At 43.4% G+C, this 15,410-nt stretch overlaps 1 long non-coding RNA gene across 1 annotated transcript; it reads right to left on the bottom strand.

The window, feature by feature from the left end:
- Window positions 1-1,641: 1,641 nt before the first annotated feature.
- LOC142741069 (uncharacterized) lies at window positions 1,642-12,451 on the bottom strand. Its single transcript, XR_012880991.1, has 4 exons — window positions 12,336-12,451; window positions 11,964-12,180; window positions 11,423-11,509; window positions 1,642-4,552 (listed from the first exon to the last, which is right to left on the bottom strand). It is a non-coding gene; the product is annotated as an uncharacterized LOC142741069 (long non-coding RNA).
- Window positions 12,452-15,410: the final 2,959 nt, after the last annotated feature.

Here is a 15,410-nt window from a genome sequence, read left to right on the forward strand (position 1 = left end):
AGCACTGCTGCCGACGTCACTGTCCATACATGGACAGTGACGTCAACAGAAGTACTGGAGTCTCCAGGCAAAGAACCATCTTATGCTCTGCATGGGGACTCCAGCACTGCTGCCGACCTCACTGTCCTTATATGGACAGTGACAGTGATGTCGGCCGCAGTGTGGGAGTCCCCGGACGGATCATCAGCTGATGTTCTGCCCGGGGACTCCAGCGATAAGGAACTCCTGACGTCACTGTCCATATATGAACAGTGATGTCTGGAGCAGTGCTGGAGTCCCCGGGCAGAGCTCTGCTCGGGGACTCCAACGATAAGGAACTCCTGACATCACTGTCCATATATGGACAGTGACGTCGGGAGCAGTGCTGGAGCTCCCGGGCAGATCATCAGCTGATGCTTTGCTTGGGGACTCCAGTGATAGAGGACTCCTGACGTCATTGTCCATATATGGACAGTGGCATTGGGAGCAGTGCTGTAGTCCCCGGGCAGAGCATCAGCGATGGTCTGCTCATGGACCCCAGCGATAGGCAACTCCTGATGTCACTGTCCATATATGGACAGTGATGTCGAGAGCAGTGCTGGAGTCCCCAGGCAGAGCTTCTGCTGATGCTCTGCTTGTGGACTCCAGCTCTTATGCCGACATCACTGTCCATAAGTGGACAGTGACGTCGGGAGTAGTGCTGGAATCCCTGGCAGAGCATCAGCTGATGCTTTGATCGGGGAATCCAGTAATAGGGAACTCCTGACGTCATTGTCTATATATGGACAGTGACGTCGAGAGCAGTGCTGGAGTCCCCGGGCAGAGCATCAGCTGATGCTCTGCTCTGGGACTCCAATGATAGGGAACTACTGACGTCACTGCCCATATATGGACAGTGACGTCAACAGCAGTGCTGGAGTCTCCAGCCAAGAACCAGCTGATGCTCTACTCGGGGACTCCAGAACTGCTGCCGACCTCACTGTCCCTATATGGACAGTGACAGTGATGTCGGCAGCAGTGCTAGAGTCCCGGGCAGATAATCAGCTGTTACTCTGCCCAGGGACTCCAGCGATAGGGAACTCCTGACCTCACTGTTCATGTATGGACAGTGACGTCGGGAGTAGTGCTGGAGTCCCTGGGCAGAGCATCAGCTGATGCTTTGCTCGGAGACTCCAGTGATAGGGAACTCCTGATGTCACTGTTCATATATGGACAGTAACGTCGGGAGCAGCGCTGGAGTCCCCGGGCAGAGAATCAGCTGATGCTCTGCTTGGGGAGTCCAGCACTGCTGCCGACGTCACTGTCCATACATGGACAGTGACGTCAACAGCAGTGCTGGAGTCTCCAGGCAAAGAATCATCTTATGCTCTGCAAGGGGACCCCAGCACAGCTGCCGACATCACTGTCCCTATATGGACAGTGACAGTGATGTCGGCAGCAGTGTGGGAGTCCCCGGGCAGATCATCAGCTGATATTCTGCCCGGGGACTCTAGCGATAAGGAACTCCTGACGTCACTGTCCATATATGAATAGTGATGTCTGGAGCAGTGCTGGAGTCCCCGGGCAGAGCTCTGCTCGGGGACTCCAGCGATAGGGAACTCCTGACGTCACTATCCATATATGGGCAATGACGTCGGGAGTAGTGCTGGGGTCCCTGGGCAGAGCATCAGCTGATGCTTTGCTCACGGACTCCAGTGATAGAGAACTCCTGGTGTCATTGTCCATATATGGACAGTGGCATTGGGAGCAGTGCTGGAGTTCCCTGGCAGAGCATCAGCTGATGCTCTGCTCGGGAAGTCCAGCGATAGGAAACTCCTGAAGTCATTGACCCTATATGGACAGTGATGTCGGAAGCAGTGCTGGAGTCCCGGGAAAAGCCGCTAGCTGATTCTCTGCGCGGGGACTCCAGCGATAGGCAAGGTGACAGCCCCTTGCCGTTAGTCACGTATCATCAATATTAGGAAAGCTTCAGGACTTCCGGGAACAATTCACCGAGTTTGAACTACACGATTTAGTACAACATTAAAAATGAAACTACATTAGTAAGTGACTTCTTTTCACATAAAAACATACTACAATGCAATTTTTGGTACACGGATAACCCCTTTAAAGCAGTTTGGACGATCCCACTCTATATGTCCTAGTAGACAAATGGAGATAATAAAAGGGACTACTAGGGTGCATTCACACCACTTTATTTGTATTGTTTTTTTCTGCATTTTTTAAAATGCTGCGGCCAGATGTGAGCTGGGAGTCAATGGGGAAATATTAAACACACTACATTTTTTGCTATTTTTTCCCCGTTAGTATAGTGTTTTATGGGTCAGGGGTGCTTTTTTTTTTATCACAGCAGGGGGTTGGTTGGGCATGTTTTTTTTCAGGCATTTTCCTATAGGTTTCTCTATAGGAAAGAAAAAGCACCTGGGAAAAAAAATCGCAACCCAAAAACATTTGTAAAAAAAAAAAAGAAAAACACCTGAAAAAACACGTAAAAAATGTGTGATTTAAAAAAAACACACCAAAAAATGTCACTTAAAAAGTGTGTGTGAAGGAAGCCATACAAAGGGGGAAAAAAAAGATGCACTTTTCCTGACTTTGATTTTATGCCTTTTGAAGCACATGAAAAAAAGGCGCATAAAACACCAGGGAAATATAATACTAGGGATTGCATAGCGTCAACAGCACTCTTTAAAGTCCTGTACAAAACTATTAGTATCTGGTGAAATCACTCTGGGTGAATACAGCCTTAGGAGTTGTGAGCAAATAACATTTATGACAATTATGATTATTACTATAAAACTGAAAAAAATGGGATAAAAAAACTATCTATCAGAAAACTAAGTAAAAAATAAATAAGTGCAAATTAGGCCTTATTTACACGAACGTGTATTACGTCCGTGCTACGCACTTGGAAATTACGCGCGTCGCATGGACCTGTGTTAGTGGATGGGGCCATTCAGACTGTCAGTGAATTTCACGCAGCGTATGTGCGCTGTGGGAAACTCATGACATGTTCTATACTTGCCCGTGTTTCGCGCAGCACGCACCCATTGAAGTAAATGGGTGCATGCAAATCGCGCGCGGCATACGGAAGCACTTCTGGGTGCCGAGCGTGATGCGCGCTACAGTAGTAAAATAAATGAATGAAAACAGACAAGCACCTCGTGATTTTCTGTTTGTAAACATAAAAACAGAGTGTCATAATTATGCCGGCTGCGCGAAAATCACGCAGCCACGCACCATATACAGATGCCACACTGAACTTTTGCGCATTCAAAACGCAGCATTTTTTGCGCCCGCAAAACGGACACGTTCATGTGAATAAGGCCTTACTAAAATGAAAACTTAAAACCCCCACTAAGAGCTTATAATAAAATGAAAGGAATCCTCTATATGAAGGCAGATAAACTATTATAACAAGGATACCTGGCTCCTAAGAGCTTACAATCTAAAGAGAGGATTCCTGCCAATAATTGATTCTAAATTCTACATTGTAAAATAGATGATCATCTTTATATTTCTAGAAATTGTCTAGTGGTGATTTATCTTATTATTCTCAGACGACTGACTGCTGCTGACAGACTCCAGTCACCAACTACCATCCAACTAGATAGAAAAAGATTTATACCAAAAGAGAGAGGAAAATCCATCCATAAAAAGATAGAGAAAGATGGAGACATAGGGAAAGAAAGATAAGAGGAGAAATATATAATATAGAGAGAGGAGATATAGACCCAAAAGTTATTTTTGGGCTGCATAACTGGAGATTGCGCTTAAGGCTCACAAAGTATTCATACCTCTCAACTTTATGGTTCATTGGGTGAAAGATCCACCTTTTCATGAAAGTCTATACACCTGAATAGTTTTTCATTTTCACCTGATTGCAAAAATCATCTGAATATAGTACATTTTTACCATTTTTAAATTCCAAGCTGCATCAAAATGTTAGATTATGTACAAGCTGGGGATCGAATATGCAGTTAGAAACAGGACTGCTACTTTCTGGAGCAACATAGGAAATAAATTAAAATCTAGTTGTCAATTAAAAAAGAGGGACATTTAAGTTAAAAAGGGGACAGAGGAATAAGTAGGGACCATCCCTCTTAAAAAGAGACTCTTAGGAGGTATGATGCATTATAGTTGGAGACACTGAGTCCTAAAAGCTGTCAGTCTTGATAAATAGATAAGAAAGAAATATGACATGAGATATAACATAGTAATAAAGGAGAATACTATAAGATGGGGGATACTCTGCTCTTATGAGCTTACAGTCTAGATGACCGGTTATTAAAGGAAAAAGTCTTTCAATTCAATATAACAGAAAAAAATTCTGCTTCTCAATATAACAGAATTATTCTGCTCCTAAGAGCTTATAGTCTAAAAATGTCCCCCTCTCGCAAATTATTTTTTTTTGTGTCTTGCGATGTCAAGGTTTTTGCGATGTCTCGGTGTCTTTGATATCTTGCGATGCCTTCGATTTCTGCAATGTTTTGGTGATGTCTCGGTTTCTGTGATGTCTCGGTGTCTGCGATACATCTGTGTATTTGTGCCTGTCATTTCAAATCTCTGTGATCTGAAGAAAGAAAAAATAAATACAATCACTCCCTCAACAACATGTACAGTGGATATAAAAAGCCTACATACCCGAGTTAAAATGCAAGGTTTTTGTCATGTTACAAAATCAGTCCAAGATGAATAATTTCATACGTTTTTCAACATTTAATGTCATCCATAATCTGTACAATTGAATTGAAAAACAAACTGAAATAATATAATATAATTTAGTGTGGAAAAATAAAAATAAAGAACAAAAATAATGTGGTTGCATAAATATGCACACCCTTAAACTAATACTTTGTACAATTACCCTTTGACTTTATGACAGCATTCAATCTTTTTGGGTAGAAGTCTATCAGCATGGCACATCTTGACTTGGCAATTTTTGCCCACTCTTCTTTGCAAAAGCGCTCCAAATCTGTCAGATTGCGAGGGCATCTCCTGTGTACAGCCCTCTTCAGGTCACCCCACAGATTTTCAATGGGATTCAGATCTGGGCTCTGGCTGGGCCATTCCAAAACATTGATCTTCTTCTGGTGAAGCCATTCTTTTGTTGATTTGGAGGTATGTTTTTGGTCATTGTCGTGCTGAAAGGTGAAATTCCTCTTCATCTTCAGCTTTTTAGCAGAGGCCTGCAGGTTTCGTGCCATTATTGCCTGATATTTGGAACTGTTCATAATTCCCTCCACCTTGACTAAAGCCCGAGTTCCAGCTGCAGAAAAACAGCCTCAAAGCATAATACTGCCTCCACCATGCTTCACTGTGGGTATGGTGTTCTTTTGGTGATGTGCAGTGTTATCTTTGCGCCAAACATACCTTTTAGGATTATGGCCAAACCATAGTTCAACCTTGGTCTCATCAGACCATAACACGTTTTCCCACATGCATTTGGTAGACTTGATGTAGGTCTTTGCAAAACATAGCCGGGCTTGGATGTTTTCCTTTGTTAGAAAAGACTTCCGTCTTACCAACCTACCCCATAGCCCAGACATATGAAGAATACGAGAGATTGTTGTCACATGCACTACACAACTAGTACCTGCCAGAAAGTCCTGCAGCTCCTTTATTGTTGCTGTAGGCCGCTTGGTAGCCTCCCGGACCAATTTTCGTCTTGTTTTTTCATCAAGTTTTGAGGGACTTACAGTTCTTGGTAATGTCACTGTTATGCCAAATGTAATCCACTTCTTGATGACCGTCTTCACTGTGTTCCATGGTATTTCTAATGCGTTGGAAATTCTTTGGCCCCCTTCTCCTGACTGATGCCTTTCAATAATCATATACCTTTGATGTGTTGTAAGCTCTTTACGGACCATGGCTTTTGCTGTCACATGCAACAAAGAAAATGTCAGAAAAATCCTAATAGAACAGCTAAACTTTATGTGGGGTTACTCCGAATCACTTTAAATACTGACTACTATTTAACATGCGTTTAAATGTGATTGGCTAATTCTGAACACAACCACATCCCCAATTATAAGAAGGTGTTCACACTTATGCAATCACATTATTGTAGTTTTGTTGTTTTTATTTTTCCCCTCTAAATGATTTCAGTTTGTTTTTCAATGGAATTGTACGGATTATGGGTCAGATTAAAGGTGGAAAAAGTTCTGAAATGATTCATCTTGCACTGATTTTTTGACATGACAAAAACCTGGCACTTTAACAGAGTTGTGTAGACTTTTTATATCCACTGTAAGTGGCTTGGATTGTATAATACTGCATGCATTTCACTGATGTTTTTTATAACCCCTTAACGCATTGTCACGTACATGTATGTGACAAGTGTTAAAGGAAAGTACTCAGCTCCATAATCATACACAATCGCAACAGCGGCATGTAAGGTGCTAGAAAGAGGAGACGGCTGCCTCCGACAGCCCGATCGTGGGTTGCCGAATGCAGGTTGCTCATGGTTGTCATAGAAGCTTGTGGGCCTATTGAAGGTATCATTAACTTTTTAAGTCACCCCAAAAGTCTAGATGCACTGGGGGGATTTCTAGCCTCAGCAATAACTGCATCAGAGAGATGTTAACCCCTTAAGAACACAGCCTATCCATTTTTCGGATATTTATTTTTGTTTTATCCTCCCCACCTTCCAAAAGCCATAACATTTTTATTTTTCCGATAATATAGCCGTATGAGAGTTTGATTTTTGCGGGACAAGTTGTCGTTTTTATAGTGTACTAGGAAACAAATAAAAAAATATTTGTGGTGTGGAATGGGAAAAAAAACGGCGATTCCTCCATTGTTTTTTGTTTTTATAATGTTTACTGTGCAATAAAAATGAGATGTTAAGTTTGTTCTGCGGGTCAATACGATTATAGCGATACAAAATTTATATAGTTTTTTTAAATTTTTTTACTACTTTTAACATTTTGTGTTACCATATTCTGAGAGTAATAACGTTTTATTTTTTCTTGGCACCATTTTGAGGTACATGAGTTTTTTTTAATCACTTCTTGTTCCAATTTTTGTGTTGAGATGAGGTGACCAAAAAACAGCAGTTGGCGGTTTAATGTGTTTTTTTACTGCGTTCACCGTGCGGGTTAATTAATGTTATATTGTAATAGTTCAGACTTTTACAGATACAGCGATAATAATTATCTTTATTTTATTATTTTTAAACAGTACTTTAGAGGGAAAATGGGTTTTCTTTTTAACTTTAAAAAAAAAATTTGTACCTAGGAAAAGTCTTTATTTTACTCTTTTTTTTACTAGTCCACCTAGGGGACTTGAACCAGCGATCGTTGAATTGCTTGCACAATATACTGCAATGCTAATTCTGACAGTCGTCTATTGGATAGGAGTACAAATATGTCTGTCCTGGGGGCCTTCATGAGGCCCCCATGCTGCCATGCCTACCATGGACATCCCGCATTCGCGTCGCAGGGGCAACGCCGGAGTCCGCACCCGGTGATCTACCCTGAAGGGCCCACTCAGCCGCCGGGTGCTGACGCTGCAGTCATCACGACATCACTGTGTATATATATATATATATATATATATATATATATATATATGGACAGTGATGTCAGGAGGAGTCCCAGGCATAGCACTAGAAGCGGCTCTGCTCCGGGACTCCGTCCCTGGGGAGGCCCCTGACATCACTGTCCATAGCAGTATCCCAGGCAGAGTGCTAGTAGCGCTCTGCCCGGTCCATATATGGACAGTGATGTCAGGGGCTTCCCCAGGATCGGAGTACTGGAGAAGAGCCTTTACTAGCGCTGTGCCTAGGACTTCAGCTCTGCTACGGATGTCACTATCCATATATGGACAGTGATGTCAGGAGCAGAGCAGGAGTCCCAGACAGAGTGCTAGTAGTGCTCTGCCCGGGACTATGGCTCTGGTATTGCCCCTGACAACACTGTCCATATATGGACAGTGACGTCAGGGGCTTCTCCTGAAGCGGAATCCCCAACCAGAGCGTCGGCAATGCTCTTGCTGGGAATTCCATTCATACAGGAAACCGCAAAGGCGCCACCTAGAGGGAGGGTGGCTGTGTGGCACTACCAGGGAGGGTGACTGTGTGCCACTACCAGGGAGGAGGGGGGCTGTGGGGCACTACCAGGGATGAGGGGGGCTGTGGGGCACTACCAGGGAGGAGGGGCTGTGTGACACTACCATGGAGAAGGGGGCTGTGTGGCACTACCTGGGAGGTGGGGGCTGTGTGGCACTACCTGGGAGGTGGGGGCTGTGTGGCACTACCTGGGAGGAGGGGGCTGTGTGGCACTACCAGAGGTGGGGGCTGTGTGGCACTACCAGAGAGGGGGCTGTGTGGAACTACCTGGGAGGGGGGCTGTGTGGCACTATCTACAGAGGGCACTAAATTTATGGGGGTACAAACAGGGCCGAACGTCTATATGGGGGTACAAAGTGATGTTTTCTGCCATTTTACTGCCACCGTGAGTTCTACCGCAAAGGGGCCTAGTAAGTCTGTGTCGTGCCCACATAAACTTGGAGCCGGCCCTGCGCAGAGGGGCCGATGGACTGTCAGAGGGGGTCGCCCCCTCTTTCTAACAGCTCAGCTCATCTAAGGTAAGGGGTTAAACGAGCGGGATCACGCTAGTTAAATGAAATGTATGTGTTTTATGAAATGGGCTCGGCCCGTGAGCCTGCTCCATACTCCATACGTCCCCTACCCAGCTATGACCTGTCACTAAGTCCTAAAAAGTAAGTTAGTAGTCTCACCTAATAGCCGCTGTGTCTAAGAGTCCAGAGGTGTTTGTCCTGTACTTATGTTTCCCCTCTGTTGCTGAGCTATGGACCCCTCTTTATTCAGCAACCAATATGGAAATGACCCACTGGCTAGCCAAGTGGGTTTGGCCCCAGCAGAGCTACCACTAAGCCTCTTACGCTTACCTATCATCGTAAGGCTGTTTCATAAAGACAGTCTTCAGCCAGCATCATCGCATGAGTCAGTCTTCAGCCGGCATGGACTCACGCAATGATACTGGCTGTAGACTGTCTTTTAGGAAACAGCCTCACGCTGATAGGTTAGCGTCAGAGGCTCAGTGTTAGCTCCGCCTATTAAGAATCGCTGGAGGCCAAACCCACTTTGGCTAGCAAAGTGGTAAAGGACGCAGTCTTTACACCTTCCAGGCGCCATAACTTAGCTGTAAGAGGGCTTGTTTTTTGCAGTATAAGTTGAATTTTTAATTGGTTAAATTTAATGTATATAATGTAATTCATTTTGTGAGGGGTGGGGTTGTAAAAAAACAGCACTTGCTCCTTGGTTTTCTGGATTTTGTTATTATGCAATTCATCATGCAATATACAGATGTGTCCACCCTTATCTTTACTTGAATTTGGTTAAGGACTCCAATTTCTCATGGAATACATTTAAAGAGGCTCTGTCACCAGATTTTGCAACCCCTATCTGCTATTGCAGCAGATAGGCGCTGCAATGTAGATTACAGTAACGTTTTTATTTTAAAAAAACGAGCATTTTTGGCCAAGTTATGACCATTTTTGTAGTTATGCAAATGAGGCTTGCAAAAGTCCAAGTGGGTGTGTTTAAAAGTAAAAGTCCAAGTGGGCGTGTATTAGGTGCGTACATCGGGGCGTTTTTAATACTTTTACTATCTGGGCGCTCTGATGAGAAGTATCATCCACTTCTCTTCAGAACGCCCAGCTTCTGGCAGTGCAGACACAGCCGTGTTCTCGAGAGATCACGCTGTGACGTCACTCACAGGTCCTGCATCGTGTCAGACGAGCGAGGACACCGGCACCAGAGGCTACAGTTGATTCTGCAGCAGCATCGGCGTTAGCAGGTAAGTCGATGTAGCTACTTACCTGCAAACGCTGATGCTGCTGCAGAATCAACTGTAGCCTCTGGTGCCGGTGTCCTCGCTCGTCTGACACGATGCAGGACCTGTGAGTGACGTCACAGCGTGATCTCTCGAGATCACGCTGTGTCTGCACTGCCAGAAGCTGGGCGTTCTGAAGAGAAGTGGATGATACTTCTCATCAGAGCGCCCAGCTAGTAAAAGTAGTAAAAACGCCCCGATGTACGCACCTAATACACGCCCACTTGGACTTTTACTTTTAAACACACCCACTTGGACTTTTGCAAGCCTCATTTGCATAACTACAAAAATGGTCATAACTTGGCCAAAAATGCTCGTTTTTTAAAAATAAAAACGTTACTGTAATCTACATTGCAGCGCCTATCTGCTGCAATAGCAGATAGGGGTTGCAAAATCTGGTGACAGAGCCTCTTTAAAGGCCATCTACAGCTTATAAACAGGTCAGTGTTTGGTGTAACATTTTAATTAGTCTTTATTAAAAATTAATTTTATTTTTTGAGATACAGGATCTACTGGTTATCTATCACATCTAAGTTATGAACTTAGATGTGATAATAACTAGTGGATCCTGCGTGTCTGAGACATGCAGAACCCGCTGTCACTGAACCTGTCAGACCCACGGACCTGACGGGAACAGGATTTAGTGCTACATACAGCTTCTCTGTAAACAGAATACAGAGCAGCTGTATCTCAAAAAGTAAAACAACATTTTAATATAGACTAATTAAAAGTCTGCAATCAACATCCAACCACTGGGTGGCCCCACATAGACACATATAGCATAAACATTTTGTGTCGCAAATTCACATTTTTCTTTAACAAGTGACATGTTAACTTTATTCTGTAGGTCTTTATGACTATGGCGATAACAATATATATAGTTTTTTAAGTATTACTATTTTTACACAATAAAAACACTATTTTAAAAAAAAAAAAAACACACTCATTTTTGCAGCGCCATAGCTTTATGGGTGCTTGAGTTTTGTGGACCAGTTATAGTTTTCACTGGTATCATTTTGGGTACATAGGACTTATTGATTATTTTCTATTTCTTTTTATTTTTGGTAGAGGATTCACAAAAGACAGAAATTCAGCCATTGTTTTGTATCTTTTTTTGTATGACTTTCACCATGTGTGTTACGGTAATTTATGTGCTCGTTTTATAGCATGGGTTGCTATGGTTACGGTTATACCAATTATGATTGCTCTTTTTAATAGTATTATTTCAGTCATAACGAAACATTTTGGCAACTCGTATCACGGAGGCACCTATGGGGTGACAGAGGTAGACCCTTCACTCTGTCTAACCACTTAGATGCCGTAGTCATTGTTGAGAGCTGCAGCTAAAGAATTAAATAGCAAGAATTTGAGTAATGTCCAATATCGGGCATTGCAGCAGGATGTCAGCTATTACAGGGAGTAAGCACAGCTCCTCTGCCTGCCCCATCCCCGAGACGCACATTTATGGCGATGCGCGGGAAATACATCCTGCCAGCACCTTAAATGTATGGCACAATGCGCCAAGGGGTTAATGAAACTGCAGCTCCTATCACTAAGAACAGGATGAGAAGCTCCATACATACCCGCGGTGTATCCGCCTCATGACGTCAGACACAAGTACGAGAGCTTCATATAAACCAGAAGAGCTGAAGATCCTGCACAAGACGAGGCTGAAATAGAAGAGATTCTTTATCAGTGACAATTCAGACATATACCAGTAATTCTGTATCTTACAGCTGGGGACATTATTTCTTATAATACGCACCTCAGCTGCTGCAGAACCTTGTTTAGAATAAGAACATCTTCTTCTTCAAACAGTGCTGTGTAATAGGAGCCCCAGCTGCTGTAGAACCTCTTTGTATTTAGAAAGGGAGTTTCATGTTTAGCAATTAGTGACTGAGACGAAGTTCCCCCTCCCCTGCTGTATAACAGCAGCATAACAAGGCCACAGTGCCCCCCCAAATAGATCCAGCTACACTAATACCCCGGACAATGCCTGACTTATTACACAGGTTAGAACAGATGGCTTCAGCTAGACTCCTTTATTGACATAAGTTATGATAAAATGATGGCTGCATCTTCCCCCTTTGATAAATCCGCCACAACATACATCACCGCCATTACCTGTCACACTGGCTGACGTTACTCCCGTTTTTCTGCTGTAGGGTCTGTCTGGAGTAGAGATGCAACTTTTCTCCTCATTTGCGATTTTTTGGTTTTTTTTGTGACTTTTTATAAAGTTGAATTTTGTAAATATGTCGTAAGCCACGCCCACTTGTCACTCCACTTTTACAAACTGACATTCATGGCACAAATGGTTCTAAATTGTGGCACACTGACGCTGTTTTGGAGTAAAATGTGGCAAAAAAAGACAGAAATACATTAATACATGTGAGCCATGGACTTTAGTCTTTTTATATAACTATATGTGGAATGACAGGAACATCCCCTAGCTTCTAGCATTCTTATGGTGCCAATGTAGGCACTTAGCTTTACCTCTGGCTGGGGCAATAATGGCAGGGAATGTTGGGGGTAGTAGTAGAGTTCACTTATGCGGCCCCCGATGCTGGTAGACGGCACATACAAGCTCCTCTTCCTGCTGGGATGTCGGTTGCTCGCTCCAACTGTTGTCTAGGAATTCCCCACCTCCTGACACACCCATGCATTCAAATTAGCCAATCAGCTGTTTTGAGAACCAGAGCAGCTGTGATTGGCCGATTTGATTATATAGAAGCCACAGTGGGATGGGCTGACAGTCACCCTGGCTTGAATGCTCTATTATATGTATTTATGGGGACATCTATGGCAGACATGATTAGGGGTCTCACCTGTGACTGGCACGCACACTGGCAAGGAAGCTTTTGTGGCTTACCCTCAGGAATACTGGGTCAATAAACCTGATATGAGTGAATACATCCTGTACAGCGCTGCAGCATATGATGGTGCTATATAAGGAACAGAAGATAATAAATATCATATGAAGTGCTGCCCTGTTATCACTGTGCAGCAGACTGAATATATATATTTATTTTTTTCATAGTGATAAGCAAAACTTTTTAAATGTACTTTTTTTTCCCCCTCATTTTGCTTTACTTTCCACTTATAAGGATTTGTTCACATTTGCATCAGAGACTCCGTTTGGAACCTCAGTCACAGTATTTGTCAAATTTCACAGGTAAAATAGAACTGCATATGTCGCTATTTTGCCTGTCAAAATGACAGACACTATGTCGGAACCCAACAGACCCTATTGTAAGTCTCAGTCCATTGTCATTGGTGTAATATGTGTATTTACCACATTTAGAATGTACTTAGCATAGTGAATATTAGGAAGTTGTCCATGTTTGTCTCAGTGATTAGTGGTATTAAGTATTTGGTACCAAAGGGTCAGTGAGCATTTTGGATTTCATTGTGGGTGGTACACTCAGCCGCCCGATCCCTGGTCGCCCAGTGGTATATTCATGTCAGCGGGCATTTCAGTGACTTGATCAAGGGCATTGCCATATATTAGTCATCTCCCAATGAAAATCTGATGTCAAATAGATCAGTCATTTTTCCTTTTATAATGTATATTTCATGTATATTGGAATCTCGATTGTCTACAGGATACTCCAGTGATGTTCGGACCTCGCAGCACCCCTCTTTACAAGGTTTGATAGCAGTTTTGCCTCTTGTATAACCGGAAAATGGGAGCACATAAGCTGTTGTGTTCTGGTGTCAATTCTTCAAACCATACAGATGTACTGTGCTATGAAGTGCCCTTACTTGCTTTTTTTCCTTCTAGTACAAAGCAGTGACATTTCATCCTTACTGGTGTCACTATTTCGGCCAGTGATTGTCTGTCATGGTCTTGTGTCGAGACAAATATTGCTGCAGTGGAGTGAACAAAGACCAGTGGGGAACCAAAGATTGGCTAGATATTTTAAAGTTAAGTACAATGGGGGGAATTTATATACGTCGGTATACCTTTTTTTTGTATGATGTAATAGCGTAGGAGACTACTCTTTTCCATGAAGAGGGATCCCACAAAAAATGTGTACCTCACGGAATACGTTTTTAACATAAGAGCCTATGTGTGACGAATGCTACTGTATAGTAACTGTCACAGGTTAAGACGTATGCCTCAGGGAGCTCCCAACATCACTGTGATGGACAGTAACATCAAGGGATTCTCCAGTGCCGGAATCAGAGGTGTAGCTAGGTTCTCCAGCACCCGGGGCAAAGATTCAGTTTGGCGGCGCCCCCCCCCCCCCGCAACATCTTTCCCGACATCTCCTTCCCCCTCGCCGTGTTTGTCTTCTCTACCAATCGACATGTCATTTCTTTTCCACATTTCTTTTTATGTAACTCGAGCATGAAAACATTTGTACATTTTACAAGCAATAGGGTTCTATACACAACACCAGAATAGTGCTCAGTACATAAATACAGCCCCAGAACCAAGCTCAATACACCGTGTTCCAAATTATTATGCACATTGGATTTAAGTGTCATAAACATTTAATTATTAGTTTTTCAATTAAACTCATGGATGGTATTGTGTCTTAGGGCTCTTTGGATCATTGTAATCAATCTCAGACACCTGTGATAATTAGTTTGCCAGGTGTGCCCAATCAAAGGAAATCTACTTAAGAAGGACGTTCCACATTATTAAGCAGGCCACAGGTTTCAAGCAATATGGGAAAGAAAAAGGATCTCTCTGCTACCGAAAAGCATGAAATAGTGCAATACCTTGGACAAGGTATGAAAACATTGGATATTTCAAGAAAACCTAAGCGTGATCATCGTCCTGTGAAAAGATTTGTGGCTGATTCAGAGCACAGATGGGTTCGTTCAGATAAAGGCATAATGAGGAAGGTTTCTTCCAGACAAATTAATAGGATTAGGAGAGCAGCTGCTAAAATGCCATTGCAAAGCAGCAAACAGGTATTTGAAGCCGCTGGTGCCACTGGAGTCCCGTGAACCTCAAGGTGTAGGAGAGGTTTGCAAGTGAGCATAAAGCTATTATTCAGCCACCCCTAAACAATTATCACAAGCAGAAACGGTTGCAGTAGGCTCAGAAATACATGAAGACTAATTTTCAAACCGTGTTGTTTACTGATGAGTGCCGTGCAACCCTGGATGGTCCAGATGGATGGAGTAGTGGATGGTTGGTGAATGGCCACCATGTCCCAACAAGGCTACGGCGTCAGCAAGGAGGTGGCGGAGTCATGTTTTGTGCTGGAATCATGGGGAGAGAGCTGGTAAGCCCTTTTGGGGTCCCTGACGGTGTGAAAATTACCTCTGCAAAGTACGTAGAGTTTATGACTGACCACTTTCTTCCGTGGTACAAAAAGAAGAACCGTGCCTTCCGTAGCAAAATTATCTTCATCTGTAAGACACTCCGTTCGGATGTTTGTAAACAGAAAAGCACGTGCGCGAATCACGCAGTTCGCACGGAAGTGCTTCCGTGCGACCTTCGTGGTTTTCACGCACCCATTGACTTCAATGGGTGCGTGATGCGTGAAAAACGCAGATTTTTAGAACATGTCGTGAGTTTTTTCAGCGCACTCACGCTGAGCAAAACTCACG

Source organism: Rhinoderma darwinii, chromosome 2, assembly GCF_050947455.1.
Source record: "Rhinoderma darwinii isolate aRhiDar2 chromosome 2, aRhiDar2.hap1, whole genome shotgun sequence".
Taxonomy (NCBI): Eukaryota; Metazoa; Chordata; class Amphibia; order Anura; family Rhinodermatidae; genus Rhinoderma; species Rhinoderma darwinii.